The sequence below is a fragment of the Excalfactoria chinensis genome, chromosome 5 (genome assembly GCF_039878825.1).
Source record: "Excalfactoria chinensis isolate bCotChi1 chromosome 5, bCotChi1.hap2, whole genome shotgun sequence".
Taxonomy (NCBI): Eukaryota; Metazoa; Chordata; class Aves; order Galliformes; family Phasianidae; genus Excalfactoria; species Excalfactoria chinensis.
Genome location: NC_092829.1, coordinates 45755250 through 45767579, shown reverse-complemented (window position 1 = coordinate 45767579; position 12330 = coordinate 45755250). Strand labels below are relative to the sequence as shown.

At 39.7% G+C, this 12330-nt stretch overlaps 1 long non-coding RNA gene across 1 annotated transcript in view; it reads left to right on the top strand.

Moving 5' to 3' along the window:
• LOC140253485 (uncharacterized) overlaps positions 1-12330 on the top strand; it is a 31262-nt gene that overhangs the window by 4198 nt on the left and 14734 nt on the right. The window contains exon 2 of the long non-coding RNA XR_011903868.1: positions 4206-4303. This is a non-coding gene — a long non-coding RNA (uncharacterized lncRNA). The remainder of the gene's footprint in view (positions 1-4205; positions 4304-12330) is intronic.

Here is a 12330-nt window from a genome sequence, read left to right as displayed (position 1 = left end):
AAAGAATATAATTGTTGAGTGAGTTGCAACTGAGGAAAAGAGAGCAATGTTTCGTTGATATAGTTGAAGGCTTAAATAATTTGGACAGGAATAATAGGTTAGGAAACAGATGGAATAGTTGATGAGGAAGACTTGAGGAGGGACTTAGGCTGGAAGTAGCACTGCAGTAAGGGGCCTGGTACTGGAGGCACTTGGATACCAATGCTAGAGAGAGATGGAAAGGGGGAAAAAAAGGATATTTGGACCCCAAAGAGGATGACTGGGATTTTGCCAGAATGAAATTTCTACCTTCCCAAGTGAAAAACTGGAAAAGGGAGGAAAAGCAGGACGGGAACTGGTGCAGAGTACAGTGGATGGAGCCTGTTTGGGTATGAAGTTAAAAAAAGGGAAATGTGATTAACTGTGTAATAGGGCATCAGTGAAGCTCCTGAGGACGATGTGGGGCTGCCTTGGCAGGAAGAATGGGAAGTGAGAAAACGACAAAACCATTAAACATAGTGGAAATGTACAATGAGAATTTTCCCTCTGTTACACAAAATGAAAAGGACCAAGACCTTTCCTTTGTACGTGTCTCTGTGACTCATGGGAACACTCTGCCACTTCACCATTACTTTTGGTCCACACAGCCATAAGTTTTCTCCTGTTTTTTTGCTCTAGTGTTAGAGGTCAGTAGAAGGAATGTAAGAATTGCAACTCTGCCTATGTCTCTAGCAGATGTCATTCTGTTCAGTGATGAAAATGAATTTGATGCATTGTGGTCAGGAAAATGGTGTACTGGTGCCATTAAGCAGTTCCTTATCCCAACTGGAATCCTGGCCTAGAACTATAGCAGGGTAGGCTGCTTTGGAAGAGGCAGGAGCGGAGAAAGGGTCTCCCTCTGTAGTACCATCGTGCTCTCATACAGACTCTTGTTCCTTTCTTCTGCTGTGCAAATCTGACAGTGAATGGCTTGTGTTAGAATGGCTAGAGTAAGATTGGATTCTTTTTCCTTTTATTTATTTTGTCCTAAAGCTTCAACAAGTAATTTCTGTAGGTCTACTAGTGACTAGGTGATTTATGATGATAGAATCTGACTCTTGCATATGACCCTCCTGTCTTTAAAGATGCATAATTTGTTGTGACTCTGCAATATGGTAAAATGCAACATAGGTGAACCAGTAAATTCTGCAATGAGCAGCACTTGTTTCTTGTTCCTTTGAGAAGCACCAAGATTTCCTTTTCACATCCTCAGTTTTCACTGTGAATAGTTCTAAAGAATAGTCCTGCCTTCCAAAAGCAGAAGCAGGTGGAGGTAAGACAGCCTCATTACCACTGTGACTGTGCTCATCTGGTTGTAACCAAAAGTTTCCTATTTGGCTGCAAATTGCATCTTGCTCAGTGCAATAACATACTTTGGCAAGAGAAGGTGATATTTGCTTAATGGCTTGAGTCTGAAATGATTGAAGGGGAATCTTTTCATTTGGTGAACAATTGTAGGGGATACTCCCAGAGTCTCTGGCTGCTGCTTGCAAGTGCAGAATGAAACACCAGAGAGCCTGGCTGTTTGTGTGCCACTTCTGAGCTGAATCATCAGCATTAAAAACCACATTGAATGCTCTACTCTGAGTGTGCGTGGTATTTCTATAAGGGAAGTTACAGTCACACTGGGTGGAGGAACCTCCCTGTCTAGCTATGGGGATAGTGAATACAAGGAAATACTTGCGGTTCTGGACATGATGGCATCTTTTGGTATTTCTCTGCTATTTTTTGCACTGATGCATTTCATTTGGCACTTGAAAATTTCATAGCAAACACTCTGTAAGATGCAAACACTCTGCTCCAATGTTTTATGTTTTGGAACATTAATAGTTTTTTTTCCTCCCTGTTGAATGTTTCTTTTTCTTCTGGAGGTAAAGCTGTATGTGAACTGCATACCGAGGGGGGCTGCAGCCCTTGCGGGGGCAGGCACACAGATGCTTTTAGTGTTCCTGAACATCATGAGTGGGCTTTGGGAGCCATTCACAACCCCTCCTGTCCAAGGCTAGAGTGTGCTTTCCTTTCCCGTCTCCCTAAACATTGTGCAACATGCATGTGATTCCCAAAGTGTTTCTTAAGATTCAGTTGAGGAAAATCATTATTTATTCTGGTCAGCAGCCATGTAGCACTGGAAAACGGACAGTGCTCTGCTTTACATTCTGCTACAATTGCCACCTCCTTCCCTCCCCATCCTAACAGTTCCAGCTGAGGGTGAGAAATACTTGATGCCCACAGACTCTGTTCGTATTCTGTCTTTAATGAGACTTTAGGGATCCATAAGGAATGTTTTGTGGGACTCAGTAAATGTGAGTTCCCATGTATTGTGATGAGAAGTGCATATTACTCAAATTTTTGTGGGCTTCATTGTATTGGCCTAAACTTTGACCCTGTACCACTGTGACCTAGCTTCCTGGCAACTTCTGAATCGAGGCCCTTTCATCCCAGCTGTGTGATAGATCCCAAGCAGGAGCGTGGAGTAAATGTGGTTTCTTATTCATGAATTAAGCCTTAAATGAATTGAGCAACACTGCTGTATTGTAAAAGGCAAGGAAAGATTGAAAAGGTCTTTTTAGAGGACCAGTGCTAAAGGTGTTTGGATTGAGACAGAGTAACTTGGAGGAGTTACAGCTGGGCAGATCAGTTTATTATTTCTTCAGTTTTTTAAGGCCTCCTTTCAATTATTAATAAATTCTAGTCCACTATCTTTACCTATCTAATTCTGAAGAAAAATAAAAATGATCTCTGGCATAATTCTCCTTTCTTTAGTCTTTGTTGATGAAAGAAGTGCTTACATGCAACTTAAATAATGAAGGCTTCCAATGCGCGTTACTTATATTCCCTCCTCTCTACACTTACGCTTTCATAAAAACAGAACTTCACTGAATATACTTTTCATTTCCTCTTCAATATTTCATTAATACACAGCCACAGTTTATTGAATTTTGCACAGAACAAAATGCAGCCCTATAATGAATATAGTCCCTTTTAAACATATAATATTATGGTATAATCTCTTTTGCTTTCTCTGTCACTGAGTCTGGGAACAGACAGTAGGTCTGACTTTTAAAATATGTCTGTGTAGTTCGACAAGTCCTCAGTTTATCTTTCAGAAATAATGAACAGCCACCACTGACTTCAGCTGAAATTTCAGTGTGTTGCTTTGGAAAACCATTTCTCTCTTATGACAAAGATGTTTATCTAAGATAGAGTGGCATTTTGTAGCACATGCATAAGCTAGAAAAGCTTTCAATAGCTGAGTACAAGAGCAAGTGAACATCTGTAGTTGTTAATGTGCCAATTGCTGGTTGTAATCTCCACACATAACTGGGATGCCTTCAAACACTGTTTGTCTCCAGCATTTTGAGTTGATCTTGATTATTGCCCTGCTGCTGACAGCTATTGAAATGCTAGCCAATATCTGAATTAAACTTAGTTTGTTCCAGGTAACTGGTGGTCCTGTCAGACTTACTGTTGCATTTGTGAGTTTGAACAACCAGGACCTTCTTCCTACTTCCTGATGAAAACCTTTAACTGTAATGAGTCAAAAAAGGGGGAAAAAAATAAAAAATAATAATTAAAAAAAAAAAAAAAGCTGAAATTCAGTGATGCAGGTCAATGAGTTTTGGATGTGCGAGTCTGTGGTACTTCCACAGAGAAGGAAATGAAGCAAATGCAGAGGGTAGGACTAGATGATCACAAGAGGTCCCTCCCAGCATAACAATCTGGTGGTCCTGCAACAGCTGGAGCTGCTGAAGTGTTTGTGTAGCATTACTGGGACTCAGTACTCACTGGGGACTAGCTGCTGTACTACTGGGATGGGAGCAGTTTCTCCTCCCCAGCAAGACAAAGGGATGAGGAGGCTGCATTTGTGCTTCTCTACCTAATGCATTTCCTGCCTCAGTGTCTTGAAACTGTTGTGCACCATCATGGGATCAGTGAGCTCCTACAAGGAGCTTTTCTTGTAGTGTTTAACTGCTGAGAAGCTTTAATCAAAATGTCTTCTCTGTTTTCATCTACTTGACAATTTATAAGAAAGAGTTAAATTATACAAGGCTTCGTTTTGGTCACTGTCTCAGCTGAGTTACTGATGCAATACCCTAGGGAACCTGGAGTTTAAAATATGCTAATGATGTCATTATAGCCTTATACTCCATGTATTTTCATGCTGTTCTCAATCTGTGTCTTTTCAGCTACTAATGCCCCCATGACGCTTTCCCCTGGGAAAGTGACCAAAAGCGGCCTGTAGTTGATATTAGAGACCTCTGGGGAGAAAACAGAAATGGAAACGGTGAGTGAAGCACGAACATTTTCTTGATGAAACAGATATCTTGTTGAAGGAGTTCGTGTCTTTTTGTTGTTGTGCTGTTTTGTTATTCCCCAAAGCAAACCTCCCCTACTATTGTTACTGCTTTAGCAAACCTGTTTCCTAGTAGCAGAAAGAGAACATTCACTATCATTCATGTAGTCCTAATTCACAGATCTTCATAGGCCTTACTGTGGTATTTACTTTAGTGAAGTAAAGACAGCACAATTTCTTGGTAAATGTGACTCTGAAAATATTAGATGGTAATAAACCAAACTAATTCATTGTATTGACAGCAATGACTCTTCTAAGTGGATTGTGACCCTACCTCTATTTTACTAGGAATTAATCCCATTTGTGCCAAGGTCACTTTTGTTAAGCAAAGTATCTTTGCTCTTGCCTGTGTATATACACTGTTCACTTAACTTGGTAGCGATCATATATAGGTACAGAGAAAGAATGTTTCCTGTGAAGTTTATTTCAATAAACTGTATCAGTGTATCAGAATAGATGCCTGCATTCCATTGCAATGTTGTTTTCAACAGTTTGTTCTAAGAAAAATAGAAGATGAAATAGCGGAAATATCTAACTTCCATGTATCAGGAAATCGTATGTAAAAGTGTTGTTATTGCTGGCTTAGCCCAATCTGATGTTAGCCCTGAATCCTTGTTAGTGACTTGATGAGACCGGATTTCATCTCGTCTACCTGCTGGGTGGAAATGCATGTCACAGCAGCAAAAGCATCTGCTTCCTCTAGTTCAAAGCTTTGGCAGCGCTCTGTTTGATTCTTAAATTGGTCTTAGAATTTGTTTGGCAAGTGTGTGCTTTGTCATCTGTATTTTTATTTTTGGCTCATGTCACTCAGCAGCAGTGCTTGGTTACATTCTTCCAGAAAAAAATGTACAGGTTTGCTTTGTTGTATAGCTTTGAATGTATCTGAGTTCGAATGGTTACCACCCCGAACACCTGGGAGGCAAAAAAGATGTGAAGGTTTTAATTCATAACACTGCAATGATTGATGGATGCAAAGACATCTCTCCTGCCTTCTCAAAGATGCGAAAACTTGAATGAGTGACTTGTATTGGTGTAGATGGTGATATAAAAAATAACAGGTAGTCAAGAACGAATGTTTAAGTGACTTTCACCTGGTTAGAAATATGCTGTGCCTTTCATCAAACCAAAACCATGACAGCCAGAAAGATGTGCAACATGCAGGTTAATTTACTGAATAATATCTGGCACATAAAGTTCTTTCCTGTTCTCTCAAAGTCTCAGAGCTTTGTGCAAATAAAATGTCTTGCCATTCTGTTTGTTGACTATACAGGCTCTATCTTGAATATCTGTCTATATGCTTTGCTTACTAGATAAGCCTCCTTCTGTTAGATGCTTCTCAAGTCACAGACATACTATTTCTGACTGCAATTAGATGAGACTTTTACAAATAACTTTTGCACAAATGTTATTGTTGGAAGTCAGATATTTTCAGCAGTGCAAAAGACGTTGATAGGATTTTGAATTAGCACAAATAAACTAAGCAGTGTAGCATCAACTCAAGAAAGAAAAATCCCACTGAACTGAAATCATTTGGTGATCTTCAGTCAAAATTTAGTAAAGGAAGAAGAATGCTTGTTGCTTGTCCCACTCAAAACACCCTTTCAGTTTTGAGAGTGGGGATTAGACCGAATGCCAAACCTGTTCTTGGCTTTTAAAGTACGGTCAGATGAGTAGAGTATCTGCTAATTGTCGTCTATCGCTTTTATGCGCAACCGTGCCTAGTCTGTGAATGCAGAGACTACCGACCAATTGCACCGGCCATTGGGGAGAAATTGTCTTTCTATTGAAGTGAAAGCTCACAATATGAGTGGTGTTGAGTTAAGGGGGGCTGAATTTCCCAGGTGCTCCTGTTTAGTGGAAGTGCAAGTCGTGGCTTGAACCAGTGATTGAGCACCTGGTGGGAAGGCAGGGCCAGCCCAGGGGAGCAGGTGCATGCAATTAACTGTGCTTGAGTGACCGGAAGGGGGGTAGCCAGGATCCACCTCTTCCCAGACCTCATTTAAGGGTTGGCAGTGGAAGCAAGGGTATTTTCATGGGGATTCCTGTGTACCTACTGAAGGCCTTCAGAAGGTAAGCAGCTTCTTTCCTTTGCTTTTTTTGTGTCTGTAGCTGCTGCATTTGAACATATCCTCACCTGTTGTAGCCTAGGAGTTGGCTACCATGCTGCCATTGCTGCGCTTTCCATTGTGTTACAGCATTATATTCTAGAATGTTCTAGAATTGTGCCCACAGTAAACTCCACTTAAAAGCTAATGTGGGCATAGAAAAGTGTATGAACATGGCAGCAATAAATGAAAAATGTGCTAAGGGGCTGTATCTCTTGCCACAGGCAGGAAACTCTTCAGGATAAAGGCAATAAGGTTAGTTTTTTTGCAGAGTGAGTCAGAAGATGCTTTGTGCTCTTGAAGGGATGGTAAATAAGTCTGCATATTTTTTTATCTTGCTGCTTCTGTAGGTTCATGGTAAGAGTTTTTAGTTTTCACACTTTGATATGCTTACTGTCAGATAGTAAATAAAATACCTCAGGGGGTCCTTCAGGCATAACGTTTTCCCCATAAAAATGAGGTATGGAGGAAAATAAAGAGTTTGACAGAAGAACTGTATCTGAAGTTTGGTTTTCTGTAGGTGAGAAGCACAGAATGCTGGTATAGCTGACTTGTGGCATGCATTCCAAAATACTTGCAGTTGTTTATAATATCTGGTAACTTCTGTGACAAGATCACTTGCCTTCTCTTCTGTCCCTGTTTTCAGTATCAACCCACCTCTGAAAGAAAACAACTGAAGAAACCAATACAGCAAGAAACTGTAATTAAAGTGATGAAATTACTGGGTGTAGATAACTTAGTTTTTGATTCTGATGCCAGATCATGCACGTGGCTAATCATGAGAAGCTGCATCTTGTCTGAGATATAATAAGGGCCATTGAACTCTAAAAATGTAATGTCACAAAAAAAAGAATGTGTTTGTACTAATTCTTATTAGCTGTGATGTTGGCACTATCAAAGCCTTCCATTCATGCTGCTGTTTTACCTACTAGTTGTGAATGCAAAACAGTGCTCATTGAAGAAAAGGGAGGATATCAAAACAGCATTTTGAAATAATTCACCGAAAACATGTAGAGAATGTATTGCCCATACATAACATTACTGGCATTATTTGTTCTGGCCTGGTTTCTTAGCAGGGAAGTATCTCTTGAACTCTACTAACTAGGCATCAGGATTGAAAGGCAAGAGGGTGGAAATGGCTGAACTGCAAAAGAAAAGGGAGTTCTTTAAAACTCAACTTGAAGCAGTGGGCATTGTGGGAAATAACACAGTTTGCTGAGGCCCTGAGTGTAATACTTATGACTCAGTAACTTGTGCTTAAATCTTTTGAAGCATTTTATACTGGTAGCTGCTTGTGTTAGGGTCCTTTTAACACTTGTATCACCCTGGCTCAATTCTAGCTGGAGGTCACTGAAGGACTTAAGATGCTGTGAAGAGTCTAATTATTTCTTCAGTAAAATCATTTGAACGGTGATTTCTTTACAGATTGTGGGCATTGCTTTTCTATTGGCTCTGGATAGGATATAAAACAAAAGTCTAGAGCAGTGTTTGATCATACTTCAAGGGCAGGGGAGTAATTCTTTTGCCCTTACCTGGGGCAGTGGGCAAATTACCCTCTGTGATTTTGATGGCTTGGAGGTGAGTGGCCAAGTCCAGCAGGTCAGGCCCTCAGTATGTACCTCAGAGAAGCAGTACCTTCCTTTTGTGAGCCCTAAGTTTTCCATTAAAGGTTTGTCACTGGAAGAATGACTCAAGCAACCTGCTTTCTTTTTGACTTCTTGCTGCTAGCCTTGCTGCAGTTTGCCACTGCTGGTCCAGCTTGCTGCTAGTGCTAATTAGGGAGCAGCTGACATCTTACAGTAAGATTGCTGGAAAATAATGAATTATATATATATATTTTTAACCGTTTGGGTAAGATTTTGCGTTTTCATAAGCTAAAGAATAAGGGGAATAAACCCAATTATTGCTCCTGTAATTCTCTCACCTTTAGCTGAGTTGATTTTTAAGGAGTTACAGGTGCTGAAATAGCCAGTCAGCAGGAAATAAAGTACTGAAAAGGGCAGTATTTAAGTTGGCCTGCTGCTACATGACTTACAAGTTAATCAATGTTTCTGAGTTCAAAAGAGAGGAAGGTCAACATGGATTCTGATAAAGTTTATCTCACATTAATAAGCTCAGAGGCTGGAGAGGGAAAAAGAATTGGACATTCTTAATTGAGCAGTAACTTCCAAAAAAATCAGTCATGGGGCTGCAGGTAATATGGAGCTGTGACTGAGAATGTGCAGTGAGTTACTTTGAGGAGTGTGGGGTTGAACTTCAGGCAGTATGTGGTTGCAGTTCCTTGTTTTCATTTTGAGTATTCCTGCTGTTGCTCATGTGGATGGTCACCAGTTCTTGTGGATGTGTTTCACAGTTGTAACTGTGAAAGCAAATATTTTGAGTTATGATTTTGAATTTCTTGATTCTTTTTGAAGATAAGTGGCTTGTTCAATTCAGGTGAATTGAGCACCATGTTAGAAATAGAAACTAATGAATACTAAGGACTGTTAAAGATGGGAATTTTCCATAATGCCCTTCTCCCTATGCAAGATGTCCACCTTATTTGACTTATGATGTTGAGATCCAGATGCTGGCTGACTACTGGTTCAGAGTCTGTACCTAGCAGGGGAGAAAGATTCTATTTAACAGGTAGATGATGTCTGGTTCAGTCTCGGAAGAGAGCATAATTAATGACTTTCTCTTAGGTCCCATAGGAAATAGGTAATTATGTGTGCTGTGGCATTTTACAAAGAGATGCCTTTGGAGATGATGCAAACAACCCTTTTTATTAGCAGGAAAAGAGAACTTTGAAAAATCCTTTGCTGTTTGGGCATTTAGCATTGAAAATAGCCAAAATGATATAAGAAAGTGCGGAATGTTGCTGGTTAATCTGGAGTTCAGAGATTTACATAGAAAGACATATAATTGGTTTGTGGGCTGGTGATATATCTAGGAAACTGATTTTTGAGACCTAAACTGGTTCATATACTTTTTTTTTTTTCTTTGGTTGCATGTGGAAGCAGATGGGGGGAAATGCAGTTCATTAGGAATATTGATATTGGCACCTGACACTGGAGGTACTGGCAAGTCTCTTTTCATAATTACACTGTACATTTCCAGGTTTCTTCTCATATTTTTTTCAGAGCTGTATATTTTCCAGCTAAATATGAGATGATCAGCTGGTTGCTGAAATAAACTGAAGCAGATTTGGTTAGGCAAGTACACTAGCTGCAATTTTTAAATGCACTTCTGTATCAGTAACTGACTGTCTTGTACAAAAGCACAAACTTCAAAGAGATTATTTCATGTAATGCTTGAATCTTTAGCGCTCAGCTAGCTGTCCTGGAGATGCAGTGATCCAAAAGAGAAGATATAGATACGTATTTTAGATGCTTGCTGTAAAATCTGTTGACTTTTCATTATAATATAAAAAGCTAATATATTTGAACTCATTCTTTGGAGTTGCATGGAAATTTGTCTAAATAAGGAAAACCATTTTCTCAACTCTTCAGATTGCTGTCAGTCCTATGGATAATGTTTGCCTTGAGGGCTTATTTTTGCTGTTACACTGTGAAGTTTTAGGATGGCTCTTGTACAATTGCCTTCAGGAGGTTTCCTCTCCAAAGCTGCTCTTCCAGTTGGATGTAGATAGAGGTTGATCTGTTCAGAAGCAATGTATTTGGTTGAATGCCAACCTCCTTTCATACCACTTGGTGAAACAGATGATCTTTGAACCAGTTTCTGGCATAGGCCAGCCACAGCAGGAAACTGAACCTGGGAATGTGTGAGATCCCTTGTGGGCTATCACTCACAGGGGTGCTCTGGTGGTGACCATACTGTGTATGCCAGCACCTCTTCAGCAATATAATGGAATTCCTGGAGCTGTGACATCTAAATGGTTAACAAAAATACCAGGAATTGATGTTGGCAGTTGGTAAATAAACCTCAGCTGGATCTCTCTGATCAGGAGGAGCTAAAAGGGTTTAAAAGCCAGTCTTGTTTTCAGGAGTTTTCTGGCATCTTCCCTGTTTAGCTTCAAGTCTGCCACAGCCTCCAGAGGAGGCTTTTCTACCTTCCAAGCATTTTCTTCCTGATTGTTATATATTTTTAGATTCCTTATAGTCACATGTTCCTAAAGACCAGTGTATTTTTTCCCTTGTTCTCTTTTACTCGAGGAAAACGAGGGGCCATCCCCACCAGTAGGGGTCAGGGAACACCTGAGCTAATCCTGCCTCCACCACAAAAGGGGATGGTAATTGAGTGCAGCTGGGACACCTAAGTGTGCAGTCTCTATCAGGTTTTGCACAGAATTGGGCAAGGTTTAGAAAATATGCAACTGGAGACCAATACAGAGTAAGCAGAAAATAAGAAAATTTCCTTCTTTAGTACATCTGCCTAAAAACAAAACAAAACAAGACAGGAAACCAGGGTTTATAAGGTCTAAACCTGCTCTTCATTTCCTATAAGAACCAATCTGAAATGAAGCATATATGCAGGCTAATCCCATGTGTTGCAAAGGTGTTGAAGACACCTATAGGATGTATGTGCTATTTCTCTGTGATTAAAGGCTTTTCTCTAAATGTTAATTTTTCAAAATTTGCCATGTCTCCACATTAAAGAAACTGATTTATTTATTTTTTCCCTTCCATTCCCCTGATTTTTTTTTTAACAGAGAATTTCAATTCTGAAATCATGTCCAATTTTCAAAATCAGTTGTGAAATTCAGACTCTTGTAGCGCTTGATGTTGAGAAGTATGCCTAGGACATGCGGTAATCACATTCCATGGCTGCCACATCAGCAGCTCATGTTCCCTTTTGGAATATGGATCTGTGTGTCATACAGGTCCATCTTTTAAACCTAACCACTAAATACTCAGGTAAGACAGACATTTCCTGTGCGATACATTGTGCTGTGCAGAACGGATCTCCAATACAAGTTCATGCAGTTTAGCTGCTTATTAATCACCATCTCTCTTCGCTGGGTTGCTTTTTCCTTTTCTTTCTTTTCTTTTCTTTTTTCTTTTCCTTCCCTCAGGAATTGCTTTTGAAGGCATTTTGATTAGTTATGTAATTAGCCACTTGTACAGTTAAAAGCAAACTTTCAGGTCACATACTGTATGTTTACTCTTTGGCTTAGGAGAGCTTCATTCAGAAGAAATTGCTATTGTTTCTTTGCCTTCCCATGGGAAAGCTTTCATTTTGGAAACCATTCAACAAATGTAAGGTATGCAAAGAATACTGTAAAGACAGTTCTTGAGCTTGCCAGACTTTTTTGCAGGCAGTAGTTACCAATTACTTTCTTCTGCACAAGGTCATAGAGGTTTTTTTTTCTTATGAATGCTGCTGTGGGCTCATCTTTGATTTCTTGATGGCACTTCACACTGATAAACTGTGTCAGCATTCCGCCCCCCCCCTTCCTACCCTCACCCCACACTCTGCAGTAGCTTAATAAAAAAATCAAATGGGTGAAATGCTTTACCTTAAATGATCCCAGGTGACTATTTCAGCTATTCCTGAGGAAAAACTTACCATCCATAAATACAGTGACATAATTGTCTGAGCTGTTAAATTTTTTATGCTTGGGTTTGTGATATCTCTTTCAATTTCAGTGAAATGAATGTATATGTATGACATGAAGCCAGCAATGATAGTATTAGAGAACTTGATATTTGCAGTTTCTAGGCAATGTTTGGCCAATTGTTTAGAGCAGCCCTCCTGCTATTTATTACTATTATTTTTAAATGGGGTTCTCAGTTTTGGCAAAAGATTTCACTTGTTCTCAAGTAATGTTTCTGATGTTATGGATGGAGTTTTCCTGACAAAGATTATAAAGAGAATAATATGGTTTCAGCTAAGAGCGCAGTGATTGCCTGC